At 42.4% G+C, this 13,985-nt stretch overlaps 1 protein-coding gene across 2 annotated transcripts in view; it reads left to right on the forward strand.

Annotated features, from left to right (window-relative positions):
• LOC121681419 (carbohydrate sulfotransferase 8-like) overlaps positions 1 to 13,985 on the forward strand; it is a 231,310-nt gene that overhangs the window by 1,992 nt on the left and 215,333 nt on the right. The window contains exon 1 of one of the 2 annotated variants that reach the window (XM_042061155.1): positions 8,393 to 9,143. The exons of the other annotated variant lie outside the window; for it this stretch is intronic. The gene's annotated coding sequence lies outside the window, so the exon portion shown is untranslated. Of the gene's footprint in view, positions 1 to 8,392; positions 9,144 to 13,985 lie in introns of those variants that run through there. 2 annotated transcript variants of the gene reach the window in all.

A 13,985-nucleotide genomic window follows, 5' to 3' on the forward strand; every position in this document is an offset into this window, starting at 1 on the left:
CCCCATCATGGGGGAGGGGGGCGTGGAGGGCAGCACAGCACCCGCCTCTATCCGACACTGCACGGCTTGGACCCAGCAGCGCCACCTGCCATGGTGGAGGCTTCTGGAAGTGCAGTGGACATCTCGGACACTATTGAGCTGGGAGGCAGTTTCATCGCACACTATCCGGCTATTGGAGGTCTGTTTGAGCCAATGAACAGCACCCCACCTGGCGGGTACCAACAGCCAACAGGGAGAGGCCCCTGTTACCAACAATCTACAGCTGATACTCAAGCCAGCATGGGCCTACCAACAGGCCCTGGCCTCTACACTTCATATGTGACCCACTACCAACAACCTGCTCAACCCCAGCAGGGCCATTACCAGCCACTGGCCACTGCTACAGCACCCACTCCAACACCATCCATGCTGTTACCAGCGCCACCTGCAACCAATCCCCAATACCTGCCACCCGAACAAGCCAACCAAGCACCAGCGAATGATGACGCAACTGCTGTTGCTGCTCTCAAGAGACTATGAGGATAATGGTGATGAGGTCCGATAATCAGACTCTGCATAGACCTCTGAAGTCCGTCTACAAAAAATGTACCATCTTTGAGATCCGGTATCTGTCGATTTTTCCTATGGGAAAATAACATGGGGATTTACTTTACAGTAATACACAGGATTAGATGTTATAATCCCTTGTGCCAAAATCCAAGGTAAAAATACATTCAGAAGCCCCTACCCAAATTAACTTAACTTAGATTAACAGTGAAACCAGCATCCTGGAGACACTCCCCTCCATGCTGCCACCATATTACCACACTGAAATATCCAAGACCCAAAATACTCTTAACCAGCCTAGACATGGTCAAGGCTGGTTAGGTTGGTACGTCCTGTTGATGCGGACTGAACCATAACCATAAAATCCCTAGCCAACCACCATCAACCTAGGCACAGTCCGTCATAAACACAAAACAAATGAGCCAGTAAGCTTAGCCAGTTAGCTTAGGCCCCATCACAAACACAAAACAAATGAGCCAGTTAGCTTACCTTAGCTTACGCCCCATGTTGCCACCACATTACCACAATAAAATATCCAAATACTCTTAACCAACCTAGGCATGGTCTAGGTTGGTTAGGTTGGTCCGTCCCGTTGATGTGGACTGAACCATAACCCTAAAAACCCTAACCAACCACCATCGACCTAAGCACGGTCCGTCACAAACACAAAACAAATGAGCCAGTAAGCTTACCTTAGCTTGCGCCCCAGGAAGGGTAACTTTTGAATCATCGCACCTATTAAACTCTCGCGGGGAAGAAAAAAAAAGTCTGAAATGCAGACGTTTTCCTGAGCACAATTTTGTCCTCTGTCTTCGAGTGGCTACTGTGATCTCCAGTATGTTGCTAACCCAGAGCTAACTTGCTAACTAAGTTAATGGCAAGTTGAACTGCAAGTTAGCTCTGTGGTAGCAAAAATCTAAGTGTGCCACCTTTACGTACCGGAGATCACAGAATCCACTCGAAGTCGGAGGACAAAAGTGTGTAGAGCAAAACGTTTGCATTTCCAATTTCATTGTCCCCGCGAGAGTTTAACAGGTGTGATGATTCCAAATCCCCATGTTATTTTCCATAGGAAAAATCTCAAGATACCGGATCTCCTTATGTGGGCAAAAATGGAAGCTTTTTTGTAGGCGAACTTCAGAGGTCTATTGCATGCTCTCCTTGTGCACATCTTTGACACAAATCAGCTGGAATTGATTGCACAGATGCTACTGTCAACAACCCATTCGAGGTGCTTCTACCCTGCCCCCACCCACCTACGTGATTCGGTGACCCTTCTTTGACAGAGAGCGGTGACCTTGGCCAGATTGAACAGTGGGATACAGTCAACACTTCCCGAGAGAATGCTCCCTGGGGCATACTTGACCCAAGCCGTCGGGGATGGTGTCGGGTTTCAGACAAGGATTAAGCACAATAGACCTGCTTTCAGCATGCTGTGTCATGAGTGGGGACTTTCCTATGAGGTGTATGGACACAGTTCAGGAAACAGGGTTCTAAAGTCCAACCCCTTTCCCAAAATGCTGCTGTTGACACTTGTGAAACATAGTATTATATAATGATTATTAATTAATTAATCATCTAACCTCAGTCATGCCACAATTATTTTGCCAGCGCAGCCATTTATAGAAGACCTTTGCACATCACTGCTAGCTAGTTTGGCCTGTCAAAGCTACATAACTGCACTGCTAGCCTAAGTTTGGCCTGTCAAAGCTACATGACTGCACTGGTGTTGATAGGTTTGGCCTGTCAAAGCTACATGACTGCACTGGTGTTGATAAGTGCAACATGTATGCAGAGCAGGCTAAGAGGCTTTGCCCTTATTTACAGAGGTCATACCTTGATTACTTAGTTGTCCTGTGATATTAAAGTCTGCCTCCCTCCCTGACGAAAACCATCATTGTGTATGCAGATCTCCCTGCCCCCCTGATGGGGTCAATACTAATCTCCAAATCCTCTTTGCCAGCCACGCACTTCCATATTGTGGGGAAGTGGAGAGGCCACAACTATTTGCATACATCACAATTCAGGTGTATTTTAAATCAGCCGTGAGCTGTTCACCCATCCAATTCTACGTTTAAACTTGCTGTTCGGCCAATTATGTCTTAAGACACTAATTGGTTTTATTCTTGGCATCTCGGTACACACACACACACACACACAGACACACACACACACACACACACACACAAACACTCACAAACACAAACATGCACATACACTCACACACTCACATACTGTACCCCCATCCCTATAGAGAAGGATACTTCCCTTCTGATACATGATCTGCTTTTTTTATGTCAGTATGTATGATCTTCATGTTAATTTGCAGCGATGTCATTTCTAACATATCAGTGTCACACTGCCATATGTTGCATTAAATGATTTCCTAAAGATCTTACATTAGAAAACACAATCACAGATTACACTATTATAAGCACAATTACACTATATAAAGTACACATAAAACATGCATCAAAAGGGAATTATTTACATTCAGAAATCAGAATTTCATGGAAAATGATTTCAAACTTTCCCCTTAAAAAGATAAGATGTAAATTACACTTCATCTTTCACCAATAATGCCACAGAAATAGGATTGGATAATACAATGTCACTGATAAACAAATAAAAAACATGATTTGATTCAAAAGTAAGCTGTTCAAAGACTTTACTGGTAGATATAATAATCACAGGTAGGTTTCAATGAGATTATGCACCTAGGACAGATTACTTTTTGCCTTCATCCCATTCCAATATAACAGACAAGGACAGCTTCCCTTGTGCGGACACCAAATCCTTATCTTCCCAAGTCCCCATTCCTAATTTATTACCACAATCAGCACTTTGACACTCTCAAAATGTGATTTCGCTTTCAGTTGTGAGCAACAAGCGATTGTCTCAAGACAGACACCCTAATCCAAACAGTATACATCAGGGCTGACAGCTGGCTCCTCACCAGACAAAGGGGACTGAAGGACTGTATTGATGAATGATTCATTGGGGATTATGTGTCCTTTGGTCGGAGCTTGGTGTCATCTCTCCTGAACAGTGACATCCATCAAATCTAGTGGTCCTCCACAGCACATGTCTGACCCCCCCCCCCCCACACACACACACAGGCAAGCTTCATTTTATTACCTAACTTTATACCACAGCATGGTTGGATTCTCTAACCTCTCTAAAGGGACTTCAATGTTAACACATCATAATTCAGCTGCGGAACACTTGTACATATTGTAGATACAAATGTGTTATCATTACACAGGAAAAAGAAAGCATAACCAAAAAGGCCTTTTTTCCATTGAAGGTTTTAGGCCGATTCTCCGATGTGATCAGTGAAACATTTAACCAAACTATAATAACTGACATTTGCATCTAAGAATACTTTTGGATTCATGATGCACAAGAACACTTTCATATATCCAAACACACCAGAATGTTCTGGAAAGAACTGTCTGTATTCTGTGTTAAGAGACTAGCCACAGCACTGTGCACGCCTGTGAGACTGTGCATGGCCCAGTTTTAACACCTGCTGGATGTAACAAATGTCTGGCTGTTTGTGCTGTTTGTTTTGCTCCTCTGAACAGCCCTATTACTATGAGAATGAAAGGCCAAGACCGAATCACAAATTGTTATAAATACATCATGAAATTATTACTCTTACTAGTAGTAGTAGTAGTAGTAGTAGCAGTAGTAGTAGTAGTAGTAGTAAAAAGCTTGTGTTCAAAGATTGCATGTCTTTCTCTTCCAAACCACTAGAGGGAGCTGCACTCCAAGTAGGCTTGTGGTGATGAACTGTGTGTGCTGAAATGGCATGACAATAAAGTGCATAAAGTTTACCCACAGATAATGACACCCATCACAGATCATCTACAATAATTAAGCAGCTATTTCAAACGCATCTGCAATTCTGTTGGATTTCTTACTTTAACACCAGAGACATGAATTCAAAACCCAGATCAAATATGTACATGTCCTCTCACTGTGCAGGCTTCACCACATTTTATCTGTGTTTTTGAGCTCGTAAGCTAACCTGTATCTGGGCCATTGAAAAAAAAAAACATGTGACCATAAATTCAGTTTGCATTCTCCAATATTTAGCTGCTATGAGGATGTAGCCTGGGTTAAAGATGCAGTCAACGATTGGAAGTTGTGTTTGTTTGTGTTTATATTTGGATTTATTAGCAGACGCTTTTGTCCAAAAAACCATACATTTTAACCAAGAACCAAGCGAAATACACCAGAGAGGTAGCTCACCTCTCCCTTCTGTATTCAGAGAGGAACTCCATGGAGGGTTTCGTTTTTGTTTGGGGGACAGGCTGCCCCCACTTTGTTTGTTTCCAATGTCCGGAGCCTGGGCTGCCTAGAGAGACCGTTTTTTTTACAGTGTACTCACAGAATGGGCATCTGGATTGTGAGGAGAAGCTGAACGTGACAAAAATTGGGCTTGAAATCTTGTACGATCGGTGACTGCAACTTTAACACTATGTGGCCGACGGACACAAAATACGTCCAACTTCACACCCATTCACCAAAAATCATGAGCAATTTGCATCCGTCGGGCCCTAAGGGTTTGAAGTTACTACAAACACTGGCTTGACCTCTCATCCTCAATATTGCAAACATTATGTTTCATAGCAACTGGAGTTCACATAGGTTTTGCTCTCTGAACTGTGTACACTGAATTGTGAATTGTTTGCCAGTCATTGCCGCTGAACCGCATCATACCTTATTACCATGAAGTTGACCCAGCTTCAACTTTCTGTTTGATGCTCTGGCCGCTCAAAATGCCCAATTCATGACGGCGACAGCTTCGCCTCTTCTCACTGCCAAGAGTGCTCTCATAGAAAATGAATGACTTCCAGTAATTTTGTAGCTCTGGTCACTCCAGGTGTGTACATACAGTAAGTGTTTAATTGTAGGCTATCGTTTTTTCTTCTGTGTGGCCCAGTAGAGATTGTCCCACAACAAATTTATATTTTTCCTTCCCCTGTGGTCTGGTGGCGCTGGAAGGTAGTACACAGTCAAAGGTGGCACACAGTCTGTGAACATTGGGCACAGCATATTCCTTTTTTGCCCAGAGTGTAGGATTGCCTACACCCTGGGCAAAATAGGAATATAGGTTGAAAAAATGGCTATCCTCTCAGAAGAGGGTCCTTCAGCTGCCTTGGCAGCAACATCATTATGACATAACCTGAGGGACACTAGTGTAAATATACATCTTTTTGACATGGACACATGCAGACATAAACAATGTTTTTATTTTGTTTTGTCTACATGTATGGTCTATGTGTATGTTTTTGTGTGTGTGTGTTGTGGGGTGTATATTGTACAAAACTAAGATAAGCTTGAAGGTGTTCAGTTATCTCAGAGGTAAGTGTTAGCACACTTCCCAGGTAGCTGAACCAGGAAACTATCATAATCAGGCTCACATAATCAGAAACTGAGGGCTGGGCAAAGTGAACAATGATCTCTGTTTTTAGTCATTTACAGATCTAACTGCTCTGTGCCGATTTACACTGGGGATATGTACAATTTTGACTTAATCAGCATACTCTTGCTCATGTATGTTGATTATGGTACATAGAAAAAAAAGATGCACACCACACACACATACACACATAGACCCCGAAGCCATTTGAGAATAATGGCTGGCGGATGAAGTTATTGGCTGGCTAGCCAGCTCAGCCAAAACCTAAATGGCTGCTGCAGCCGCCAAAATTTTCATAGCTACAAATGGCTGAAGCTGCCACTTCATGTACAGATGTATATCGATTTACTAGATTTCAATATTCCCAAGCAATGTATGGCTTACACTATATATTTCTACAAAATGCAATACAATGTCATAAAAACCACATTTTTTCTTTCACAAATTATGTATTAATTTTGTTATCTGCTGTGTAAGAATAGATGCACACTTGTCAAACTTCACAGAGTAACGTTATGCATATATTTATGACATGTAATTTGCTATTCAACTTTATAGTTAATATAAGCACACACTATTTTATGTTGGACAACTGCGCATTACACTTCAATGTACACTGAAGCATGTGTCGTAAACTAGCAACGCAGCAATCTCTGGAAACGGTGGAATGTCACTTCAGTGATATCAGAGACGGTTTATAAAGCTTATCGCATTAAATGCTGTAAATCCCTCCGTTCCAGAATATTTGGTTCATATCATCATTCTTTGATGTTTGTGCAACCGGGCACTGAAGATCTAACACAAGTTTGAGTAGGCATATACATAGGAATTAGGGCTATTTCCGATGCATGTTGTGGCCTGGCTGATGACTGCCTGGGGCTGGACTGGACTGCAGACAGGGGTCTTGAGGATCCCCTCTTCCCACCAGTGATGTCATGGCTAGAGGCGGATGGCATCACTCAGGCTTTTATTAAAGCTGTCATTGGTAGTGTAGTGGTCTTGCCACGGTCATCAGTGAGAGTAGCATAGTAGCACAGCCCCTTAATACAAGAAAAAAGTGCTACGACGATATTCATTTATGGCACAGTAAACACATGTGATGTCAACCAAAGAGTTGATAGCAATTTTTCTACCACAGAAAGGGAGACTCAGGACAAGGCTTTATTCTTGCGAATCAACGTACAATTATATCCATGTCACGCCTGCACACAAATCTCCACATTAGCAGATACTCTGTGGGTTGACCATGCAGAATCCCCAAGTACAGAGAGAAAGAGGGAAGGTGACACAGAGGAGAGAAAGTAGAGGAACAAGAAGAAAGCAGAGGTGAAAAGGTAGAGGAAGAAAGGAGGGAGAGAGAGAATGAGAGAAGGGGAAGAAGATAGACAGGGTGAGAGGATGAGAAAGAGAGAAGGGGGGGGGCAGCAGGGAGAGAGTGATCAGAGAGAGGTGGGAGAAGAGTGAGGTGAACCCCTAGGGAGAGGTGGGAGAAGAGTGAGGTGAACCCCTGGGGAGAACCAGGCAGCGCCGGAGCTGATGCAGCCAGGGGAGGCACACAGGAGACCAACAATCACCCCAGGCCTGGAGCTCACAGGCTCAGGGCCACCGCGACACCTGAGACTGCACATAATCACGCTAACAAGGATGGAGAGCTACTCTCGATCGCTCTAACTCTCTCGCTCTATCTCTCTCTCCATTTCCCTTGCTTTATTCCTCTCACCCCTCCCTATCTTTCATGATCTCTTTCAGTGTGCATGTGCAATCAAACTCCCTTTAACAAATGTGCCTGTCATGGTGGATATTAGACAGATGTTCAAAATGTAGTTTCAAGGGGGTGGGTGTATCTGAATGTCAACATCTGGTGTCAAAATGGTAAAACAATATGGACCGAATATGCAGTTTGCATGCATATACACACGGACATTCAGTGAGAGAGAGAGAGAGAGAGAGAATTGCCTGAATGTAACGCCTGAATGTAAAGAATAACTGTAAAATTAGTCAGAGCAAATTATATTAATTAAGTCAAGAATCTTTTCTTGCCATACACCACTCAACAGGGCAGACAGGGAATAAATACCTGTCCTCTTCTCTTCCTTTTTTCCTCAGGGGTGAGCTATACGTGTGAACATACAAATAGCTTCATGACAGTTGCTGAGTAAGTAGCCTTTGGTGGTCAATAAACAATTTTAAAACGAATTTGTTGAATTTGCTTAGTTATTGCCTGAAAGCACCTCAAAAATATATATGACATTTTATAATTGTAAGTATTGCATACACGCATGAAGATAGACGTTTAGGCTATGTGGTGCAAAAAACAAGAACATTGTGAGACGACATTAATTAAAATTATATCTAATTTGGACGGCTACTTAACACGATTACTGTTGCTATTGTTATAGTACAGTGCTTGCTGACTAAAACGGTGGGTGGATCCATTACACTCCATTCAGAGACAAGAATTGATCCGGCGGAGACCCGAAGCATCTCGCTCTCTGGATAGGCTATAAACTTAGACGTGAAACCGATTCCCTGGCATTCGCTGGGCATCGAGTCGTGCTCAGGACGTGGACATAACCGCTCCCAGTTTCTCTGTTCGTTTGTTCCGCTGATCCGAATGATGCGCTGTTTCGGCGACTTTCGGCAGAGTATCTATCGTTCTCGCTCTGTCTTCCTCCACTCCAGATGGTGCGTGCAAAACTAAACGTGATCAGGAAGGGTTTCGTAGACAATTTGTTGAACGGTGCTCTACGAGATCGGAGATTCCGAAGTCTTTTTTGCAGTGTTGCCTTGAGGCATCGACAGCTTCTTGCGCCTCAGAGACTTTTAGGAATATAACGCAACGACATACCGGAGGGATGCGCAATTTTACTGGCACTTAGACGGGTAGACTTTACTACCTGAATTAACGTAGCCTCACTACACGTCCTCTCATCTTCCACTTCCTCTTACCTGAGAATTCTACAGATCAACACAGATCGTGAGGCTTCAATATTAAGCTGAACATTTTTTTCAGTACTTTATGCACGGCAGTGATCAGTAGGCGCCCACTCCATGGTATGAAACTGACACATCCCTCACGGGTGACGCTGATCTTTATCTAGCGGGACTTAGCTACGGAGACGCGAAGCTGATAAGACTCATCGGCTCAGTGTTTGTGTCTGGACAGGTGAGTGCTTTACTAGGCAACTATTATTACTCTCACATATCGTGTGAATTAACAGCCGTTATTTATTGAAGTCGCATATGTCTTTAAACAAAAGTATAGTGTAGCCCAAATAGGCTACATCTGCACTCCAAGATTATTCTCAAAGATTATTCTCACTGCCTCCAAAGTTCACTCATGCAGGTTCATTTATGATGACTTAAGATGACTTATGTTAAATTATGTTAATAAACACTAGAATGGTAGCCTGTCCCGCCAGTAAGCAGCAAGTTCAAGCATATCTGTGAGAACTAATACGCTCGAACTGGATTCCTTACTGCCGGACAGTTGTTTTAGTGTTTGTTAAACATTATTTATTTAAGTTGGGGCGGTGGTAGTGTAGTGGTTAAGGAGCTAGGCTAGCGTGCAGTAGCTTGAAAGGTGTCGGTTCAATTCCCGGCTTCCACCGTTGTGCCCTTGAGCAAGGCACTTAACCCCAATTTGCTCCGGGGATGTGATCCCTTGTAATATAGCTGACATGTAAGTCACTTTGGTCAAGAAGTGTCTGCTAAATGTAATGTAATGTAAAGTTATAAACGCATCATACGTCAACCTGCATATGAACTTTGTTGTAGTAGGCTTATCACAAAGTGAAGTACAAGTTTACGAGACTCAGTTAAGGTAACTTTAGTTCATATGATATCCTGCTTAAATTAAATACTAATGATCCAGGAACGGTGAATCGCTCGATGGGGACATATTTAGCCAGCGGCCGACCTCATAAGGACTGTTTTTTTTATACACTTGTGAGCCTTTTTTTCTGACTTCCAGTGTGATGGTGAGGTGGCACACCTGACCTGTGGAGTCAGATCGGATGAGACATGAATTCTTGTGAGAGATTGGTTTGGAGATGTATGAGTTCCTCACATGTTAGCCTCACTATGAGTAGGCCTACACCGATAATTTAATATCTTGGACCTTTAACTCCTAAATAGCCGACCACCTGATTTTAAATAGAGGACATAGTGTTATTCTCTATCAAAGCCAAGAGAACACATTGCAAAGATATGCGACAGCTGTGTGGCACCTAAGAGCACATTATATATTTGATATTGGCCTATCTCATAATTGTTCTCTCAAAATCCTTTTTTGTCCAGAAGTTTGGACTTTGATGTGTGTGTTTGTGGTATGTGCATGTTCAGACATTGATAATATCTTTATTAAGACCATCAAAATACCGCTGCACAGAGTCACTGTAAATAGTTTTGTCTGGTTGGCAGTTGTTCCTGGATCTGGAGGGAGCAGGCCCACTGTCACCCTGTGCTAGGCTCTCTATGGAGAACCTGAAGGCTATTGTTACATTTGTTTTATGGTGTTTTAAGGCATGACATTAACTCCTTCGATTTATAGATATTGGGTTGTCAGATCAGTTGAAGCCACTGTATAGGATGGTAACACCATTTTTGCATCATGAAAGGGGGGTCTCTGTCATTATTGTGTGATTCACATGCCCTCACCAGCAGCAAGCACAATAGCAAAATACATGCATGTTGTTTTGATAATGTACTTGCCTGATGTTTGGGGGTGAAATAATGAAGTATTTTCAGTTATTGTAGCCAGATTGACAGAGGAACCACAGTGTTCATACAGTGTCTGAATAGCAGACCTCTGTTTTAGTTGGCAAGGTTTATACTTTGTGGACAGTTAGCAAATTATGTTGGCTAACATTTTATTCTGACCAAGCACAGTATATTATCACATTATGTTATTAGTATGTAACTATGCAAGCACAGTTTATTATCACACCATGGTGGCAATATTCTCCATGTTAAAATTCCACATGTGAACGGAACCAAACTGTCTGGGAAATAATTGCATAATACAACCTGAAATGGCTGACGCCTGTGCTGGGATATCTATATAACACAATTTGATCTGATCGTTCAGTTGCCTGTGCTATCATTTGAAAAGCAGTAGGCCTACTTCTTAACGTTCTAGCACAAGCAATGCAAGCAAAGCAAACCAAAGCAATGGAACCCCAATTCATTTCGGCAATGCATGAGGCCTTGTCAACCAGATAGCCGTATATGGGCCATATAGATAGATAGATAGATACTTTATTGATCCCCAAGGGGAAATTCAAGGTCTCAGTAGCATACAGACATCACACACAACATGCACTTACAGCAGAAAGGGTAAATATAAGTATAAACATATAACCAAACTCCACTGTACAATAAAGACAGTAGAAGATAAGAAAAGCTAACAAAACTAAATACTAAATATACTATAAATTACATTTAAAAAATCCACTGGCCTGTAGTTCTGTGTGCATGGTAAGGTGCTCAAGAGAGTGAGTGTCATGGTGAAAGTGCAAAAAGCAGTCCAACAGTAGTCCAACAGTGCAAGAATAAGGTCTAGAGACCAGCATAAATAATATGGACAGATAAGAGAGTAATGTATAGTACAAGGATACAAGGATACAAGGAAGTTTATTGTCACATGCATATAGTTACTGGAAGTAAGAAATGCAGTGAAATTATGTCTGGTTTCAGCCTATTTGTGCATTTATGGGGGGGGGGGGGGGGGAGGTAAAAAGTGCAGTAGAAGAGGGGTTTAGTAGATTAAGTGGCAAGGGCTGCATAAGAAAGGTGTGTGGGGGGGGGGGGGGGGTGCACCAACAAGGAGCACCCAAGAGCAACAGGGGCAAGGAAAAACTCCCTTAGGAAGAAACCTTGGGCAGATCCACGGCTCAAGGGGCTAACCCAACTGCCAGGGGTCTTGGTGTGTGTGTTGGGGGGATGACAGGGGAGATGGAATAGTGTGCTGTGTATGTGGGGAGAGGGCAGTGTGCAATATGTGTGTTGGAGAAGCTTCCTCATGAGACAATGTGCTGTGTATTGGGGGGGGGGGGGGGGCAGTGTGCAGCAAGTATGTAGAGGAGGCTTACTGTAAGCAAGCAGTGTGCTGTATGTATGTGAGGTGATGACAGTGATGATGTAAGTGTGTGTGTTTTTAGTAGTGTAGACAAGGTAATATAAAAACTATGTAAAAACTATGTCAGTGCAAGAATAAGTTGAGGTAATAGGGTTACAGCCTTTCAGTATTGTAGCAGAAGCCATTGGTCATGTGTGCTAATATAGCATGGAAAACAGTGTAGCAGTAAAACAGTAGTAAGACATTAGGCTGTGGACAGTAGTAAAACAGTAGTGAGCAGTCAGTACTCAAACATGGAGGGGGTGGAGAGGCAGAGACTATGACAGACTATGCGGAGAAGTGTATCTCTCCTCTTCCCTTTAGTGAAGCATTGAACAGTTCAGTGGCCCTGGGGACAAATGACTTCCTCAGTCTGTCTGTTGTGCAAGGCAGTGAGCGAAGTCTCCAGCTGATCAAGCTCTTTTGCTTTACAATAGTGCTGTGGAGTGGATGACATTCATTGTCCAAGATGTTGATCAGTTTGCTCAGGGTCCTTTTATCTGATATTGAAGTGATGCACTCCAGTTCAGCTCCCACGACAGAGCCAGCCTTCCTTACCAGGGGTGCGTTTCTACGGAGGTTAGCTTTTAACGTGGTACGATGCATCGTTCAACTAACCAACATGTAAGTTATGACTGTTTCCCAAAACCATCGTACTTACATAGTGCTTTGTTAGTTTGAACCATGTTGGTTTCAACCAACATAGTTCGGACTACAATGGTTGCAGATGTTTTCGGAGAATGTCAGGCTATGTCGATTAGAGCCGAACGCATGAAGTCATGTAAAAGTAGGCCTAATGAAATTTGACATTGCATGACGTTTCCTGAGCCCAGCAGTTATAATATCATGAATAATAATAATAATAATAATGATAATAATTATTAGAAAAATAGGCAGTAATTTCAATAGGCCCTATGCTATGTATGCTTTTTAAAAATATATATTATTAGGCTATTAATAATAATAATTGCCATAATAACGTCACAGTCTATTGAACGTAGGGTAGCCTACTAATTAATCAGTGAAGCATAAATCGCCAACCGAGGAAATGTGAACAAATAAGTTACACATTTAATGAAACACACCACATAAAATACTGGCCAATACTCACACCCATTGTAGCGCGACAGGGTGGCGTGAAAGGATAATCAGCTGCATTTCGGATCTTGTAATCATAGGTTCGGGCCTGGATAATAATTATTTTACAATGGTATTGGAATCTTGGATAGGCTCAATCATTAAATATTTCTTTGATCGATTAGAACCTGTAGTCCTAGTTTGAACTAATGATTGGAGACCATACGATTACTAGCCTACCTTATAGGCCCACAGTAGCCTAGTTCTGTGGTCCAGTGATGTTTTTTTTCCATATGCGATCTTCCAACACGATACCATAGTTGTCTATAAGCTCCGCAAATTGAACAGAGGTCACACACTGTTTCAATGAATAAGGCAAATAAACTAACACTGATAATGAATACCACTTTGCTTGATTGCATTTATAAGCCGTTGTAGCTCGATGAGATTGGCTCTTGACTGAGCATGGTTCACTGATATTCACTGGAATTTGTGATGGGTTCGAGTCGCGTTGTCCCTACTGCTTTTGTGTGTTATTTGTCTGAAAATGCGCAGGGACATTATCAATGGCTTAGGATAAATTATGTTCTATGAAAAATGGCATAGATTAGATTCAACTTTATCAGAGTGCAGAGCACAAGTACAAAGACAGCCAAATGCAGTTTGCGTCTAACCAAGTGCCAAAAAGGCAGAAAAGTGCAATGTGATATATAAAGCAGAGACAGGTGGTGCATAGACAGGACAAGAAATATAGTGCAGTGTAGACAGTATACAGTTGGTTTGCAGAAGGTGGTTTAGAGTAATATAAATGAA

The sequence above is a fragment of the Alosa sapidissima genome, chromosome 14 (genome assembly GCF_018492685.1).
Source record: "Alosa sapidissima isolate fAloSap1 chromosome 14, fAloSap1.pri, whole genome shotgun sequence".
Taxonomy (NCBI): Eukaryota; Metazoa; Chordata; class Actinopteri; order Clupeiformes; family Clupeidae; genus Alosa; species Alosa sapidissima.